This window comes from Babylonia areolata, chromosome 8, assembly GCF_041734735.1.
Source record: "Babylonia areolata isolate BAREFJ2019XMU chromosome 8, ASM4173473v1, whole genome shotgun sequence".
Classification (NCBI taxonomy): domain Eukaryota; kingdom Metazoa; phylum Mollusca; class Gastropoda; order Neogastropoda; family Buccinidae; genus Babylonia; species Babylonia areolata.
In genome coordinates this window covers 499825-517574 of record NC_134883.1, presented here as the reverse complement: position 1 = coordinate 517574, position 17750 = coordinate 499825, and the positions used below count along the sequence as shown (strand labels likewise).

The window sequence follows — 17750 nt, the reverse complement described above, 5'->3', positions numbered from 1 at the left end:
AGTACCACTAACATGGACTGTGAAAGATGTCTGTCCTGGTCCCCAAAGAGTACCACAAACATGGACTGTGAAAGATGTCTCACTGTCCTGGTCCCCAAAGAGTACCACAAACATGGACTGTGAAAGATGTCTGTCCTGGTCCCCAAAGAGTACCACAAACATGGACTGTGAAAGATGTCTCACTGTCCTGGTCCCCAAAGAGTACCACAAACATGGACTGTGAAAGATGTCTAACTGTCCTGGTCCTCAAAGAGTACCACTAACATGGACTGTGAAAGATGTCTGTCCTGGTCCCCAGAGAGTACCACAAACATGGACTGTGAAAGATGTCTGTCCTGGTCCCCAGAGAGTACCACAAACATGGACTGTGAAAGATGTCTGTCCTGGTCCCCAAAGAGTACCACAAACATGGACTGTGAAAGATGTCTGTCCTGGTCCCCAGAGAGTACCACAAACATGGACTGTGAAAGATGTCTCACTGTCCTGGTCCCCAGAGAGTACCACAAACATGGACTGTGAAAGATGTCTGTCCTGGTCCCCAAAGAGTACCACAAACATGGACTGTGAAAGATGTCTCACTGTCCTGGTCCCCAGAGAGTACCACTAACATGGACTGTGAAAGATGTCTGTCCTGGTCCCCAAAGAGTACCACAAACATGGACTGTGAAAGATGTCTAACTGTCCTGGTCCTCAAAGAGTACCACAAACATGGACTGTGAAAGATGTCTCACTGTCCTGGTCCCCAAAGAGTACCACAAACATGGACTGTGAAAGATGTCTAACTGTCCTGGTCCTCAAAGAGTACCACAAACATGGACTGTGAAAGATGTCTAACTGTCCTGGTCCCCAAAGAGTACCACAAACATGGACTGTGAAAGATGTCTCACTGTCCTGGTCCCCAAAGAGTACCACAAACATGGACTGTGAAAGATGTCTAACTGTCCTGGTCCTCAAAGAGTACCACAAACATGGACTGTGAAAGATGTCTAACTGTCCTGGTCCCCAAAGAGTACCACAAACATGGACTGTGAAAGATGTCTCACTGTCCTGGTCCCCAAAGAGTACCACAAACATGGACTGTGAAAGATGTCTAACTGTCCTGGTCCTCAAAGAGTACCACAAACATGGACTGTGAAAGATGTCTAACTGTCCTGGTCCCCAAAGAGTACCACAAACATGGACTGTGAAAGATGTCTCACTGTCCTGGTCCCCAAAGAGTACCACAAACATGGACTGTGAAAGATGTCTAACTGTCCTGGTCCTCAAAGAGTACCACAAACATGGACTGTGAAAGATGTCTAACTGTCCTGGTCCCCAAAGAGTACCACAAACATGGACTGTGAAAGATGTCTCACTGTCCTGGTCCCCAAAGAGTACCACAAACATGGACTGTGAAAGATGTCTAACTGTCCTGGTCCTCAAAGAGTACCACAAACATGGACTGTGAAAGATGTCTAACTGTCCTGGTCCCCAAAGAGTACCACAAACATGGACTGTGAAAGATGTCTCACTGTCCTGGTCCCCAAAGAGTACCACTAACATGGACTGTGAAAGATGTCTAACTGTCCTGGTCCTCAAAGAGTACCACAAACATGGACTGTGAAAGATGTCTAACTGTCCTGGTCCCCAAAGAGTACCACAAACATGGACTGTGAAAGATGTCTGTCCTGGTCCCCAGAGAGTACCACAAACATGGACTGTGAAAGATGTCTGTCCTGGTCCCCAAAGAGTACCACAAACATGGACTGTGAAAGATGTCTGTCCTGGTCCCCAGAGAGTACCACAAACATGGACTGTGAAAGATGTCTGTCCTGGTCCCCAGAGAGTACCACAAACATGGACTGTGAAAGATGTCTGTCCTGGTCCCCAGAGAGTACCACAAACATGGACTGTGAAAGATGTCTCACTGTCCTGGTCCCCAAAGAGTACCACAAACATGGACTGTGAAAGATGTCTCACTGTCCTGGTCCCCAGAGAGTACCACAAACATGGACTGTGAAAGATGTCTCACTGTCCTGGTCCCCAGAGAGTACCACTAACATGGACTGTGAAAGATGTCTGTCCTGGTCCCCAAAGAGTACCACAAACATGGACTGTGAAAGATGTCTGTCCTGGTCCCCAAAGAGTACCACAAACATGGACTGTGAAAGATGTCTGTCCTGGTCCCCAGAGAGTACCACAAACATGGACTGTGAAAGATGTCTGTCCTGGTCCCCAAAGAGTACCACAAACATGGACTGTGAAAGATGTCTGTCCTGGTCCCCAGAGAGTACCACAAACATGGACTGTGAAAGATGTCTCACTGTCCTGGTCCCCAAAGAGTACCACAAACATGGACTGTGAAAGATGTCTCACTGTCCTGGTCCCCAGAGAGTACCACAAACATGGACTGTGAAAGATGTCTGTCCTGGTCCCCAAAGAGTACCACAAACATGGACTGTGAAAGATGTCTCACTGTCCTGGTCCCCAAAGAGTACCACAAACATGGACTGTGAAAGATGTCTAACTGTCCTGGTCCCCAGAGAGTACCACTAACATGGACTGTGAAAGATGTCTGTCCTGGTCCCCAAAGAGTACCACAAACATGGACTGTGAAAGATGTCTGTCCTGGTCCCCAAAGAGTACCACAAACATGGACTGTGAAAGATGTCTAACTGTCCTGGTCCCCAGAGAGTACCACTAACATGGACTGTGAAAGATGTCTGTCCTGGTCCCCAAAGAGTACCACAAACATGGACTGTGAAAGACGTCTGTCCTGGTCCCCAAAGAGTACCACAAACATGGACTGTGAAAGATGTCTAACTGTCCTGGTCCTCAAAGAGTACCACTAACATGGACTGTGAAAGATGTCTGTCCTGGTCCCCAGAGAGTACCACAAACATGGACTGTGAAAGATGTCTCACTGTCCTGGTCCCCAGAGAGTACCACTAACATGGACTGTGAAAGATGTCTGTCCTGGTCCCCAAAGAGTACCACAAACATGGACTGTGAAAGATGTCTGTCCTGGTCCCCAAAGAGTACCACAAACATGGACTGTGAAAGATGTCTGTCCTGGTCCCCAGAGAGTACCACAAACATGGACTGTGAAAGATGTCTGTCCTGGTCCCCAGAGAGTACCACAAACATGGACTGTGAAAGATGTCTCACTGTCCTGGTCCCCAGAGAGTACCACAAACATGGACTGTGAAAGATGTCTGTCCTGGTCCCCAGAGAGTACCACAAACATGGACTGTGAAAGATGTCTCACTGTCCTGGTCCTCAAAGAGTACCACAAACATGGACTGTGAAAGATGTCTCACTGTCCTGGTCCCCAAAGAGTACCACAAACATGGACTGTGAAAGATGTCTGTCCTGGTCCCCAGAGAGTACCACAAACATGGACTGTGAAAGATGTCTGTCCTGGTCCCCAGAGAGTACCACAAACATGGACTGTGAAAGATGTCTGTCCTGGTCCCCAGAGAGTACCACAAACATGGACTGTGAAAGATGTCTAACTGTCCTGGTCCCCAGAGAGTACCACTAACATGGACTGTGAAAGATGTCTAACTGTCCTGGTCCCCAGAGAGTACCACAAACATGGACTGTGAAAGATGTCTCACTGTCCTGGTCCCCAGAGAGTACCACAAACATGGACTGTGAAAGAAATGGAAATAGTTTTCACAAACTGACATCTTTTCCATGTCTTTCATACTTTACTTGAAAAAAGAAACAACAGGTTTTGAAGAAGGTGGTTTGGAAGTAAAAATAAAGGAGGAAACATATTAAATTTACTTTATATGTAAAAAGTTAGGATTATGTGTCAGGTTTTTTGGTGTTGCATGGTGACTACAGGTTGTGCAGTTGTGGAAAGGAGCGGTTGCTCAAGAACCAAGAGGGTCCCAGCTAAATCCAGATATCACTCAGAAAATTGGTTTTCCACTTCTGTTTGCTTTGAGAGCATGGTTGTATGGGAGGAGTGTTCAAACAGGCATAGTTGTTGTTTGGGTCCAGGCATATGGTGTTCACTCATTTTTACCAGCAGGTATTTGTAAAGGTAAAGCATTGACAGTGCTTTTCTTCTTCTCCTTCTCTTCTTCTTCTCTTCTTTATTAAAACCAAAAGACACGTGCAGTGGCTGATGGTGTAGAGATTCTTGCCCCAAGTCTCCTGTGTTCAGTCCCTGGTATCAGTGCATCTGGTTGAAGAGTTTTCGTATCTCCCAGGTCATCATGTATGTAGATGTATGCCAGTGCCTGAACTCCCTTTGTGCGTAATATGCATGCAGAAGATCAAATACACATGTTAAAAATCCTGTAATCCATGTTAGTGTTGAGTGGGTTATGGAAACAAGAACGTGCCCAGCATGCACACCCTCAAAAGTGGAGTATGGCTGCCTACCTGGTGGGGTACAAAATGGTCATATAATTATGTAAAAGCCCACTTGTATATACAAGTGAACTTGGGAGTTGCAACCTACGAACAGAGAAGAAAAAGAAACAAAAGGGAACTGAAAGTGATTGTTCAGTGATCATTAGGTGTTAGCATATTGACAGTGATCATTAGGTGTTAGCGTATTGACAGTGATCATTAGGTGTTAGGATATATTGACAGTGATCATTAGGTGTTAGCATATTGACAGTGATCATTAGGTGTTAGGATATTGACAGTGATCATTAGGTGTTAGGATATATTGACAGTGATCATTAGGTGTTAGGGCATATTGACAGTGATCATGAGGTGTTAGCATATTGACAGTGATCATGAGGTGTTAGCATATTGACAGTGATCATTAGGTGTTAGCATATTGACAGTGATCATTAGGTGTTAGCATATTGACAGTGATCATTAGGTGTTAGCATATTGACAGTGATCATGAGGTGTTAGGATATTGACAGTGATCATTAGGTGTTAGGATATATTGACAGTGATCATTAGGTGTTAGGATATTGACAGTGATCATGAGGTGTTAGCATATTGACAGTGATCATGAGGTGTTAGCGTATTGACAGTGATCATTAGGTGTTAGGATATATTGACAGTGATCATGAGGTGTTAGGATATATTGACAGTGATCATGAGGTGTTAGCATATTGACAGTGATCATTAGGTGTTAGCGTATTCACAGTGGTCATGAGGTGTTAGCGTATTCACAGTGGTCATTAGGTGTTAGGATATTGACAGTGATCATGAGGTGTTAGCATATTCACAGTGATCATTAGGTGTTAGCGTATTCACAGTGATCATTAGGTGTTAGCATATTGACAGTGATCATGAGGTGTTAGGATATATTGACAGTGATCATGAGGTGTTAGCGTATTGACAGTGATCATTAGGTGTTAGCGTATTGACAGTGATCATTAGGTGTTAGCATATTGACAGTGATCATGAGGTGTTAGCATATTGACAGTGATCATTAGGTGTTAGCGTATTCACAGTGATCATTAGGTGTTAGCATATTGACAGTGATCATTAGGTGTTAGCGTATTGACAGTGGTCATTAGGTGTTAGCATATTGACAGTGATCATTAGGTGTTAGCGTATTGACAGTGATCATTAGGTGTTAGCGTATTCACAGTGGTCATTAGGTGTTAGCATATTGACAGTGATCATTAGGTGTTAGCGTATTGACAGTGATCATTAGGTGTTAGCGTATTCACAGTGGTCATTAGGTGTTAGCGTATTCACAGTGATCATTAGGTGTTAGCGTATTCACAGTGATCATTAGGTGTTAGGATATATTGACAGTGATCATTAGGTGTTAGCGTATTCACAGTGGTCATTAGGTGTTAGCATATTGACAGTGATCATTAGGTGTTAGCATATTGACAGTGGTCATTAGGTGTTAGCATATTGACAGTGGTCATTAGGTGTTAGCATATTGACAGTGATCATTAGGTGTTAGCGTATTCACAGTGATCATTAGGTGTTAGCGTATTCACAGTGGTCATGAGGTGTTAGCGTATTCACAGTGGTCATTAGGTGTTAGCATATTGACAGTGATCATTAGGTGTTAGCGTATTCACAGTGGTCATGAGGTGTTAGCGTATTCACAGTGGTCATTAGGTGTTAGCATATTGACAGTGATCATTAGGTGTTAGCGTATTCACAGTGATCATTAGGTGTTAGCATATTGACAGTGATCATTAGGTGTTAGCGTATTCACAGTGATCATTAGGTGTTAGCATATTGACAGTGATCATTAGGTGTTAGCGTATTCACAGTGGTCATTAGGTGTTAGCATATTGACAGTGGTCATTAGGTGTTAGCGTATTCACAGTGATCATTAGGTGTTAGCGTATTCACAGTGATCATTAGGTGTTAGCGTATTCACAGTGATCATGAGGTGTTAGCATATTCATGAATGTGGCAGTGCTATGGGATACTGCAAACCATGACCATGTTTGGCCATGTTATGGGGAGTAAACACGACAAACCATGCCCATATTTGGCCATGTTCCTTGGAGTGGGGTAGGGGAAATGACAAACCATGGTCATGTTCCCATCAGTTTATAATCTTAGCACCTGACCAACAGACCTGTGTCAGCCTCAGTCCCTGTCAAAATACATCAAGTTAATTGGCCAGAGCATGTGTCATATGAATATCAGTGACTCAAATGAAATTGCTTTCTTTTGACCTATCAAATAATGACCTTTGTGTTGGTGACATTTGGATAATGCCTGTTTCTAGAAGTGCTTCACACTTTTTGATGATGAAATTTTCTTGTATCATTCATTTGGTCAATGATTCATGTTCTGAATACCAAGATTCTTAATCAGGTAACTTGCCAGTTGAAGTCTCATTAAACAGCTGATACCTGGTGGTTGTTCTACTTAACACCTCATGTTTGTGCTTCCGTAATGTGCTCAGCATTGCTCACCATTTTGGAGGAAAAAGTTGCCCCCTGAAAAATTGTATTGTGTAATTGATTAAAACACTACTTGAATCCTTGAGATATGTTATTGTAAGTTTTGTGCAGCCATAAATGTAAGTTCATTGTTGACTTCCCAACATCCTAAAGGGGGGAAAGGCAAGAGAAGTGAAAAAAAAAAATTTTGTAAGGGTAATAGTATAAAGGTTCTTTAATATGTGCAATGGTGCCTGCCTACTCACACACACATACATGCGCATGTGTGCACACACGTATACTGTATCATTGTTAAAGTATTTCCTATTTTCTTGTGACTGAGAAGCTCATTTCATGGCTCCTTTTTGTCATCAAGTTGTTTCTAGTCCAGAAAGGGGAGAGGAATCTCTCGGGGGTTCCCATAGAATGTGTGTGAACGGAAGTAGAACCATGAAAGCACAAAAGATCCCAGCATCACAGCCACCTTGCCTTCTGTTGGAGAACTCTGGCCTTCAGCAGTTTTCAGCAGCACCACAAAGCTCACCAGTTGTGTGTGTGTACGTCCCTTACATGGAGTCACAAAAATGATCCCTTGTGTTGTTGGAGATGGAGGTAGTCAAATGTCCAATGTCCAACTGCTGAATGAGTCTGGCATGATGGATGTGAATAGGAGAGAAAGCAGTGTGTTCTGTACGTGAATAGGAGAGAAAGCAGTGTGTTCTGTATGTGAATAGGAGAGAAAGCAGCGTGTTCTGTACATGAATAGGAGAGAAAGCAGTGTGTTCTGTATGTGAATAGAGAGAGGAAGGCAGTTGTGTTCTGTACGTGAATAGGAGAGAAAGCAGTGTGTTCTGTATGTGAATAGGAGAGAAAGCAGCGTGTTCTGTACGTGAATAGGAGAGAAAGCAGTGTGTTCTGTATGTGAATAGGAGAGAAAGCAGCGTGTTCTGTACGTGAATAGGAGAGAAAGCAGTGTGTTCTGTATGTGAATAGGAGAGAAAGCAGCGTGTTCTGTACGTGAATAGGAGAGAAAGCAGTGTGTTCTGTATGTGAATAGGAGAGAAAGCAGCGTGTTCTGTACGTGTGCTGTCCCTGCCCTTACAGGCTGGTCATGTCTTGTCTCTTGTTTCTCCCTCTCCTCTTTCTTTCCATTTCACACTTTAGACAGCTGGTTTGTCCATTGGACTTTTTTCCACTATCTCTTACTGATCACCAGTGCTGTGTATTTTGGGTAGTATATTTCCAGTGAACAGAAATGTTAAGTAGCAGTTAAATGTAAAGGTATGTGTTTCAGTATACAAGTCTGACACAGATCAGTGTAGATTTTCAAATATATGTTTGACTGAGAATACATGCAACATAAGTAAATAGATAATCATTACCCTATTAACCTTATTATATGCCCTTCTTAGATGAGCAACATTACTGTTTAACATTTTTAACCTGCTAAAAAAAAATTTTTTTTTTGGGGGGGGGGGCTGTACTTGCCACATTTTTTTAAAATGTGTGTTGGTTTCGTTTATAGTATTGTGTGATTCATTTTGGTTAACATTCCACTCAAAGTTCTTTTGTCTTCTGTTTGCTGAGTGCTGTTCATGTAAACAGTCTAGACTTGACCTGTGTTTTGTCTTCTGTTTGCTGAGTGCTGTTCATGTAAACAGTCTAGACTTGACCTGTGTTTTGTCTTCTGTTTGCTGAGTGCTGTTCATGTAAACAGTCTAGACTTGACCTGTGTTTTGTCTTCTGTTTGCTGAGTGCTGTTCATGTAAACAGTCTAGACTTGACCTGTGTTTTGTCTTCTGTTTGCTGAGTGCTGTTCATGTAAACAGTCTAGACTTGACCTGTGTTTTGTCTGGCGTCTTACTTCAAGGTTGAACCTGGTATCTTTCTGTCTTTGTGGCTTGTTTTGGTTCCTTTCTTTGATAGCAGTTGGAAGTATTTTTTGGTGGAGATACTGTAAACACTGGTAACATATATTTGGATGAAAATGACTTTGTTTTACATCATTATATTTCATGAGGAAGGTAGTGTGTTGGGTATTTTTCGTCGGTGATGTCAAAATGTCAAAATTAGTTGTTGGTTTGTTTGGTTTGGGTTTTTTTAAAGGGGGGTGTGGGTGGGGGGGGCTCATATTAAGCAAAATTTGCATATCATTTCAATATTACATTGGACAGGTGAATGTCAGATTAGATGGTTTATGCTGCATCATTAGCAATGTAATATCTATTAAGAGATTTATATATTGAAATAAATATCTTTATAATACATCGATACCTATTAAGTGAAGTAGTCTTGTTTCATCCCAATTATATGATCAGCTGTTTTCAACCTTTCTCGTTAGTGGTTAAACTTTGATGAAATTGTTCTGTGAAGTATTCATTGCATTACTGCTTACATAGGAATAAAGATGATTGTATTGATTGGTGGCAGTTGTAGCATTATGATGAAAAGTGTGATGAAGTTAGTGAATGTTATGCACAGGGGGTGCTGATTTAACTAGTGGTCCCTCTTTCAGTTTGTCATCTCTGCTTTTCACTTTTCATATATTCTTGGTGATTTTTTGTGTGTGCAAAATGAAACAGTTTGTACAAGTGCTGCATTGCTTGTCTGCAAGCATTGTATTAACCCTTTTTCATTTTATTTTGTCTGTTCATCTGAACACTGACCCAAAATTGTAAGTGGCTGCCAACATGGTGAGGGTGAAGGGTACAACGGTGATTGACAGAAACGAAGTGTCAACAGGGAAATTCCTCAACACTGTGCACAATGAAAGCCGGCATCACCTTGACATGGCAGCATTCACTTTCTCAAAAATAGGCATGTGTGTATCACAGTTGTTTGAAGCTGTGCCCTGATGTCTGTCAAGCTTGAAAGTAATTGTTGAAGAAGCTGTAGTGGACTGTGATCAGTTACTGGTTGATAATGGCTGGGTTGATGTCTTCCCAGTTTCTTTCTCCTGGAGAAAACCTTACTGTTGGGTTTGGATGTAGGAGATACAACATGAAAAAGGGTGTTTTCTTGTGATGTGTGGGACAGAGCTTGAAAACAGATTGGTCTGTTGAATTTAGTGCTGCCGTGCTTTTTTGTTATTAAAGTTTCAGAAAATGGCTAAACAGATAGAATAATGACAGTGAGTGTCAACAGCCCTGGAGAGTTGTGAACGACTGGAAACTTGGACAAGGATGGACAGAGGGAACCAGTCTCATTCATTAAAACTGGTTTTCAAAATAATGGTTTCTTTGATCAGTGTATAACAATTTGCTGAATATCTCTGTAAGGGCTGTTCATTTTTGTTTGAAAGTATGACTGTGAATGAGTTTAGATCCTTTTCTCATTGCTTCCCCAAATACACTCCAGTATGTTTTGGATGCTGTTTTCCCTCTTGTTCTTGTTCTCACATTCTTCGTTTCATCTTCAACACCATCTTTTTGTTGGACAAATGTATAGGGTATTAATCAACTTCAAACAGAAATGAAAATTATTTTTCTCTTCTTTTTTTTGTTCCTTGTATATTTCTTTTATCACAGTGTAGTGCTATAGGGTACATTTACTGGCCTTGTTTGCCTCATAGCTGTTATTAATGTTATCCCTTGAGTTGATTACACTTCGACAATATACACAATGTCCAATCAATGAATTACATTTTTGTTTTTTGTTGGTTTGTTTTTTTTCTTTCCAGGCCTGACTAAGCGTGTTGGGTTGCGCTACTGGTCAGGCATCTGCTTGACAGATGTGGTGTAGCAAATATGGATTTGTCCGAACGCAGTGACACCTCCTTGAGCTACTGATACTGATACTGAATGTACGAGTCATTTTTTTTTTCAGTTCAAGTATTTTTCATACTTTTTGTTTTCAAAATTCAAATTTACAGTGTTCTAAAATACACAATAAGTCGATAACATAATTTATTCAGGTGACATTTTATCCAACTCACATCCATTTTATTTGAAAGTCCAAAAGTAATTTCTTTTTTGGTTTGTTTTGTTTTTCTCTTGGTATCACCAGTGACTGTTGTTTTGTTGTGTGTGGCACTGCCACAGAGTGATCCTTCAGTCCTGTCAGAGTGATTAGGTCACATCATTTCTCTTGGTGTCACCAGTGACTGTTGTTTTTGTTGTGTGTGGCACTGCCACAGAGTGATCCTTCAGTCCTGTCAGAGTGATTAGGTCACATCATTTCTCTTGGTGTCACCAGTGACTGTTGTTTTGTTGTGTGTGGCACTGCCACAGAGTGATCCTTCAGTCCTGTCAGAGTGATTAGGTCACATCATTTCTCTTGGTGTCACCAGTGACTGTTGTTTTGTTGTGTGTGGCACTGCCACAGAGTGATCCTTCAGTCCTGTCAGAGTGATTAGGTCACATCATTTCTCTTGGTGTCACCAGTGACTGTTGTTTTGTTGTGTGTGGCACTGCCACAGAGTGATCCTTCAGTCCTGTCAGAGTGATTAGGTCACATCATTTCTCTTGGTGTCACCAGTGACTGTTGTTTTTGTTGTGTGTGGCACTGCCACAGAGTTACCCTTCAGTCCTGTCAGAGTGATTAGGTCACATCATTTCTCTTGGTATCACCAGTGACTGTTGTTTTGTTGTGTGTGGCACTGCCACAGAGTGATCCTTCAGTCCTGTCAGAGTGATTAGGTCACATCATTTCTCTTGGTGTCACCAGTGACTGTTGTTTTTGTTGTGTGTGGCACTGCCACAGAGTTACCCTTCAGTCCTGTCAGAGTGATTAGGTCACATCATTTCTCTTGGTGTCACCAGTGACTGTTGTTTTGTTGTGTGTGGCACTGCCACAGAGTGATCCTTCAGTCCTGTCAGAGTGATTAGGTCACATCATTTCTCTTGGTGTCACCAGTGACTGTTGTTTTGTTGTGTGTGGCACTGCCACAGAGTGATCCTTCAGTCCTGTCAGAGTGATTAGGTCACATCATTTCTCTTGGTGTCACCAGTGACTGTTGTTTTGTTGTGTGTGGCACTGCCACAGAGTGATCCTTCAGTCCTGTCAGAGTGATTAGGTCACATCATTTCTCTTGGTGTCACCAGTGACTGTTGTTTTGTTGTGTGTGGCACTGCCACAGAGTGATCCTTCAGTCCTGTCAGAGTGATTAGGTCACATCATTTCTCTTGGTGTCACCAGTGACTGTTGTTTTGTTGTGTGTGGCACTGCCACAGAGTTACCCTTCAGTCCTGTCAGAGTGATTAGGTCACATCATTTCTCTTGGTGTCACCAGTGACTGTTGTTTTGTTGTGTGTGGCACTGCCACAGAGTTACCCTTCAGTCCTGTCAGAGTGATTAGGTCACATCATTTCTCTTGGTGTCACCAGTGACTGTTGTTTTGTTGTGTGTGGCACTGCCACAGAGTTACCCTTCAGTCCTGTCAGAGTGATTAGGTCACATCATTTCTCTTGGTGTCACCAGTGACTGTTGTTTTGTTGTGTGTGGCACTGCCACAGAGTGATCCTTCAGTCCTGTCAGAGTGATTAGGTCACATCATTTCTCTTGGTGTCACCAGTGACTGTTGTTTTGTTGTGTGTGGCACTGCCACAGAGTGATCCTTCAGTCCTGTCAGAGTGATTAGGTCACATCATTTCTCTTGGTATCACCAGTGACTGTTGTTTTGTTGTGTGTGGCACTGCCACAGAGTGATCCTTCAGTCCTGTCAGAGTGATTAGGTCACATCATTTCTCTTGGTGTCACCAGTGACTGTTGTTTTGTTGTGTGTGGCACTGCCACAGAGTTACCCTTCAGTCCTGTCAGAGTGATTAGGTCACATCATTTCTCTTGGTGTCACCAGTGACTGTTGTTTTGTTGTGTGTGGCACTGCCACAGAGTTACCCTTCAGTCCTGTCAGAGTGATTAGGTCACATCATTTCTCTTGGTGTCACCAGTGACTGTTGTTTTGTTGTGTGTGGCACTGCCACAGAGTGACCCTTCAGTCCTGTCAGAGTGATTAGGTCACATTTCTCATGACTATTTCCTTCATTGACAGATGTATATATGATGTGATTGTATTTTTGAAGTATTGTCTTCGCCATTCACACCATTTATACTTTGAAGCACACACATGCAACAATTGAAAATGGTGTACATATTATCATAAGACTGCATTTTTCAAATGTATAAAGTTTTTGTTGTGACTATTTTGTTGGAAACAGAGTTCAGCCTGCATACTGTTAGAATGGAATCCCTTTTTTTTCCTGTCAGAAATATTATAATCTCACAAATTTTGTTTTCTCACAAGGTTAAAAGTGAAGAGAAAATATGACAAAAGATGTTGTTCATCAGGATCCTGCTTATTAATGAGCAGGTAACATAAATCCCCAAGCCACAGTAAGGCACATGACTGATCCTATCCCCAAGCCACAGTAAGGCACATGACTCATCCTATCCCCAAGCCACAATAAGGCACATGACTCATCCTATCCCCAAGCCACAGTAAGGCACATGACTGACCCTATCCCCAAGTCACAATAAGGCACATGACTCATCCTATCCCCAAGCCACAGTAAGGCACATGACTCATCCTATCCCCAAGCCACAGTAAGGCACATGACTCATCCTATCCCCAAGCCACAATAAGGCACATGACTGATCCTATCCCCAAGCCACAGTAAGGCACATGACTGATCCTATCCCCAAGCCACAATAAGGCACATGACTCATCCTATCCCCAAGCCACAGTAAGGCACATGACTCATCCTATCCCCAAGCCACAGTAAGGCACATGACTGATCCTATCCCCAAGCCACAGTAAGGCACATGACTCATCCTAACAGCCTGAACACTACTGTATGCGTGTGTACACAACATGCAGACTAGTCACATAGTTTATTTTCTCAACATAGAAATAAGAATTTTGGTAAAATATTGTTTACTTTTTTTTTCTCCTCTCTAAATTTCAAGCAGCTTATTGTGCAGGGTTCAGAGCAGAATTCTGTTGGTTTTGGTTTCCAGTTCTGATCTGTTGAATTTGCATCAGTATTTGATAGAGTAATCAACAGTTGTCAGTTTACATTATTACTGTAATAGAATAAAAATGACACTGCATTTTTTTTCTACTACTAAATATAACAGGCACAATGTGCATCATATGAAATAGCTTTCAGACATTTTTTAAAGTTGGAGTAAGAATACCAATAATGGCATTTTTATAACGCCCCCTCCCTCCTTGCCTGACTCTCTGTTTGCTGCTGTGTCTGGGATAGGGGTGAGATGTGACAGATGACAGCATGGAAACACAGGTATGTAACTGTCCCCCCCTTTCCCGTCCTTTCTTAACATTCTCAGCCCCCTATTCTTCTCCCCCATTTCTCTCTCTATCTCTTACATGCACAAGCATGCATGCACACACACACACACACACACACACACACACACACACACACACGAGGTTGACTGGCTGGGAAGAAAACAAAGTAATTCATAGAAGACTTAACTTTGTCACCAATTAAGTTTTTTTTTTGTTTTGTTTTGTTTTTTTGATAAAGTGCAAGTGCACAATGATAAAAATTGCCATTGCTGATGACCTTTGTGTGCACTCAGTAATGTTCTTTCTGAACTAAAGGTACATTTTCTATGTGACATGTCCAGTCTCTTAGGATTAGCATTACATACCTACTGCCATCACTCCAAATACAGTTTTGATGTCTTCCATTTTCACTGGGCATCAGAAAATCAGTGTGCATACTCTGCCATCTATGTGGTGATACACTCACCAACAAAAGAAGCTGCATTGTGTGGAAGAAAATCATGCTTGGAATCCCACTGTAGACTTGTGATGGCTTTGTTTGTGACTGCATATGTGTGCTGTTGTTGTTTTTTTTCCATTTCCTTCAGCACACAATAGTGAAAGTGCACAGGCAAGTCCATGTACTTCAAGCTTGGTGCTGTGGTACATCACAGAATCAGTTTGCCTTGATCAGCTGTATCAGTGTATCTGATTTCTTTCAGCATGTAAAAGAGACAGTGAAGATACTGTTTAGCAGTTATAACTTCAGGGTTTTTTTGCTTTTTGTGTGATTTTTAAGCACGATGTATGTAGTTGAGCTGTGTAATGGCTTGTCATCCTATGTCTGTTTAACGGTTAACAGGGAGTATAATTAAAACTTCTCTTTCTTTCTTTTTTTTTTATCAGCCATCTGTTTCTATTGATCATTATTATTAGTAGTTGTAGTATTGTTACTACTACTACTACTAGATGTGCTATTATTATTGTTGTTGTTATTGTTATTATTGTTGTTTTTACCATGGTTAATATTCAGAGGGGGTGCAGGAAACATGTCCATTTTCATGTTTTATGATTTGGTGACACATTCCAACACCCATCAGTTTCCAGCACTATATGCCTGTGTTTACTTTTGATGTGATTTTTGTTGTGGAGTGATAGTGACTTTCCTGGGCACTGGCTGGTTAGGTTGTGTTCCTTCTCTCTCTCTCTCTTTTTTTTTTTTTTTTTTTTTCCCCCCTCTTCTGTGTGTGTGAGTTTTGTGGGAGGGTTTAAGAAAAAATTCAGTGCCCTTACTTTGTTTTATGCTACTTTCCAGTTTTGTTGGTTGTAAAAATAGTTTGGAATGTGCTTGAAGAGATCAAGTCAAATGTGAATATTTTATGCCTGAGAGATGTTGTAGAAGGGGAATATAATGTTCAGTTTGGGCAAAACTTTTTGTTTGGGGTTTTGTTTGGTTTTGTTTTTTGTTTTTTAATCATGAATAGGGTGATACAGATTCATTATGCATTTAGCTTTCTTTTTCTTTTTTTTCTGCTTTTTTTCTTCTTTTTTTTCTGCTTTTTTTTTTTTTTTTTACAGCAACTTGTGATTGTTTTGGAGATACTTAGATTTTCTATTTGTATATTGGTATTGTGTAGCTGTATTTTGATATTTGGTTTATGAATTTCAGTATATTCATTTTGGCTTACGTGGTCAAGTGTGAATGTTGTATTTTTAACGTCATTCTAAGAATGAGACTTTGTGGCTGGGACACTGTTTATTCTTATTCTCTTTTTTTTTTCTTTTTCTTTTTTTTTTTTTCTTTTTTTTTTTAATGTTCTGCCTCTTGGTCACAGTTGTTATGTCTCTCTTTATTGACCTCCATGAAACAAAACAAAAAATTAGTACAAGTTGGCCAAAGCTTTTTTCTTTTTCCCCACACTTTCAGAACGAAATGATTTTCCTGTGTCAAGCAGTACATGTGTCCTCACAGTTAGCAGTCCCCCAGTAGATGTGTCCTCACAGTTAGCAGTCCCCCAATCCCCCTCCAAAAACAACAACAACAGAATTGTCAAGGTTGTTTCTTGCACTGCAAATACGAAACTGTTTTCTTCTATGTGTATGTGTCTTTCCCACCCCCACCCCCACACCGTCCTGAAGCCCCAGTCTTTTTTTTTTCTTCTTCTTCTTCTTTTTTTTTATTTTTTTTATTTTTATTTTATATATAAATGAACAAACTCGTTTTTGCACAAAACTAGTTACGCATTGCTGCACCTCTCTCAACCCCTCTTTTGACACAGATGTCTGTGGACTACAGGAAGAATTAATGACATGTGTTCAGCTGCACTGGTGTTTTGTTCTGTCGAGTTTGTGTCGGCCACTTTTTAAACATTGTGTTGTCCTGTGGTACACATACAACTCCCTCTTTTGTCTGGCACCCTTCATTGTCTTCTTTTCACAAATTATTCTTGTCGTCAGCCAGACTTTCTGATCTAGGTCTGACCTTTATTTTCACAAATAAACAGAAAGGCAAAAGAGGTTTTCAGTTTTGTGTAGGTTTTTTTGTTGTTGTTATTGGTTTTGTTGGGTTTGGGGGTTTTTTAGGGTTTTTTTTGTTTGTTTGTTTTTTTTGGGGGGGTTGCTCTTGTCCACTCTTTTTTTTTCTTCTTTTTTGTGCTTTTTCTTTTCTTTCTTTTCTTTTCTTTCTTTCTTTTTTTTCCGGGGGACAGGGAGGTGGGAGGACCCTTGGGAGGTCTCTCTTGGTGGCTGTTTGACTCTCTCTCTCTCTCTCTTTGTGTGTCTGTCTGCCTGTCTCCACTGTCATGTCTTTACTCTCTCTGACGGTTGTGTTGCATGACTGTTTTTTTGTTTGTTTGTTTTTTGTTGGTCCCGATCATCAAATTTGACTTTTTTATTCGCTCACACACACACACACACACACACACACACACACACACACACACACACACACACACATTCATCAAAAAGATCGAACCAGACACCCATTTCTAAAGAAGATTGAACCAGAATACATACATAAAAGAAAATCGAACCAGACACACGTTTATCGTTGAAAGAAGATCGAACCAGATCGACAAACATTCGTCAAAAGATCGAACCAGACACACATTCTTCAAAAGAAGATCGAACTAATTCGACAAACATTCGTCAAAAGATCGAACCAGACACACATTATCAAGAGAAGACAGAACAAGACGCACATCTGTTGAACAGGGACCAAAATCTCTACAAAATTAATTCGTTAGGAAACAAAGAAGGGACTGTTTGAATGCTTCAAAGCTTGCTTTGTCCCCATCCTACTACTACTACTACTCATCAAAAGAAGATCGAACCAGACACACGTTTGTCAAAAGAAGATCGAACCAGACACACGTTTGTCAAAAGAAGATCGAACCAGATATCTGACGTTCATCGGTATATATTGGGAAAGGTGTACTACTAACACACACACACACACACACACACGCACGCAAATACACAAAGCCGCCGCACACACGCACGCGTGCACGCACTCACACAAACACGCTGACGCAAGCACACACACGCATGCACGCACGCTGATGCACGTGCACACACGCGCACACACACACACACAAGAACGCACAACCGCCGCGCACGCACACACACAAACACGCGCGTGCACGCGCACGCTCGCTGACGCAAGCACACACATGCACGCACGTACGCACGCTCACACA

General features: G+C 41.5%; 1 long non-coding RNA gene across 1 annotated transcript; it reads left to right on the top strand.

Moving 5' to 3' along the window:
* The first annotated feature begins 8966 nt into the window (after window positions 1-8966).
* On the top strand, window positions 8967-16569 carry LOC143284449 (uncharacterized). Its single transcript, XR_013055539.1, has 2 exons — window positions 8967-10990; window positions 12779-16569. It is a non-coding gene; the product is annotated as an uncharacterized LOC143284449 (long non-coding RNA).
* The last annotated feature ends 1181 nt before the right edge of the window (window positions 16570-17750 follow it).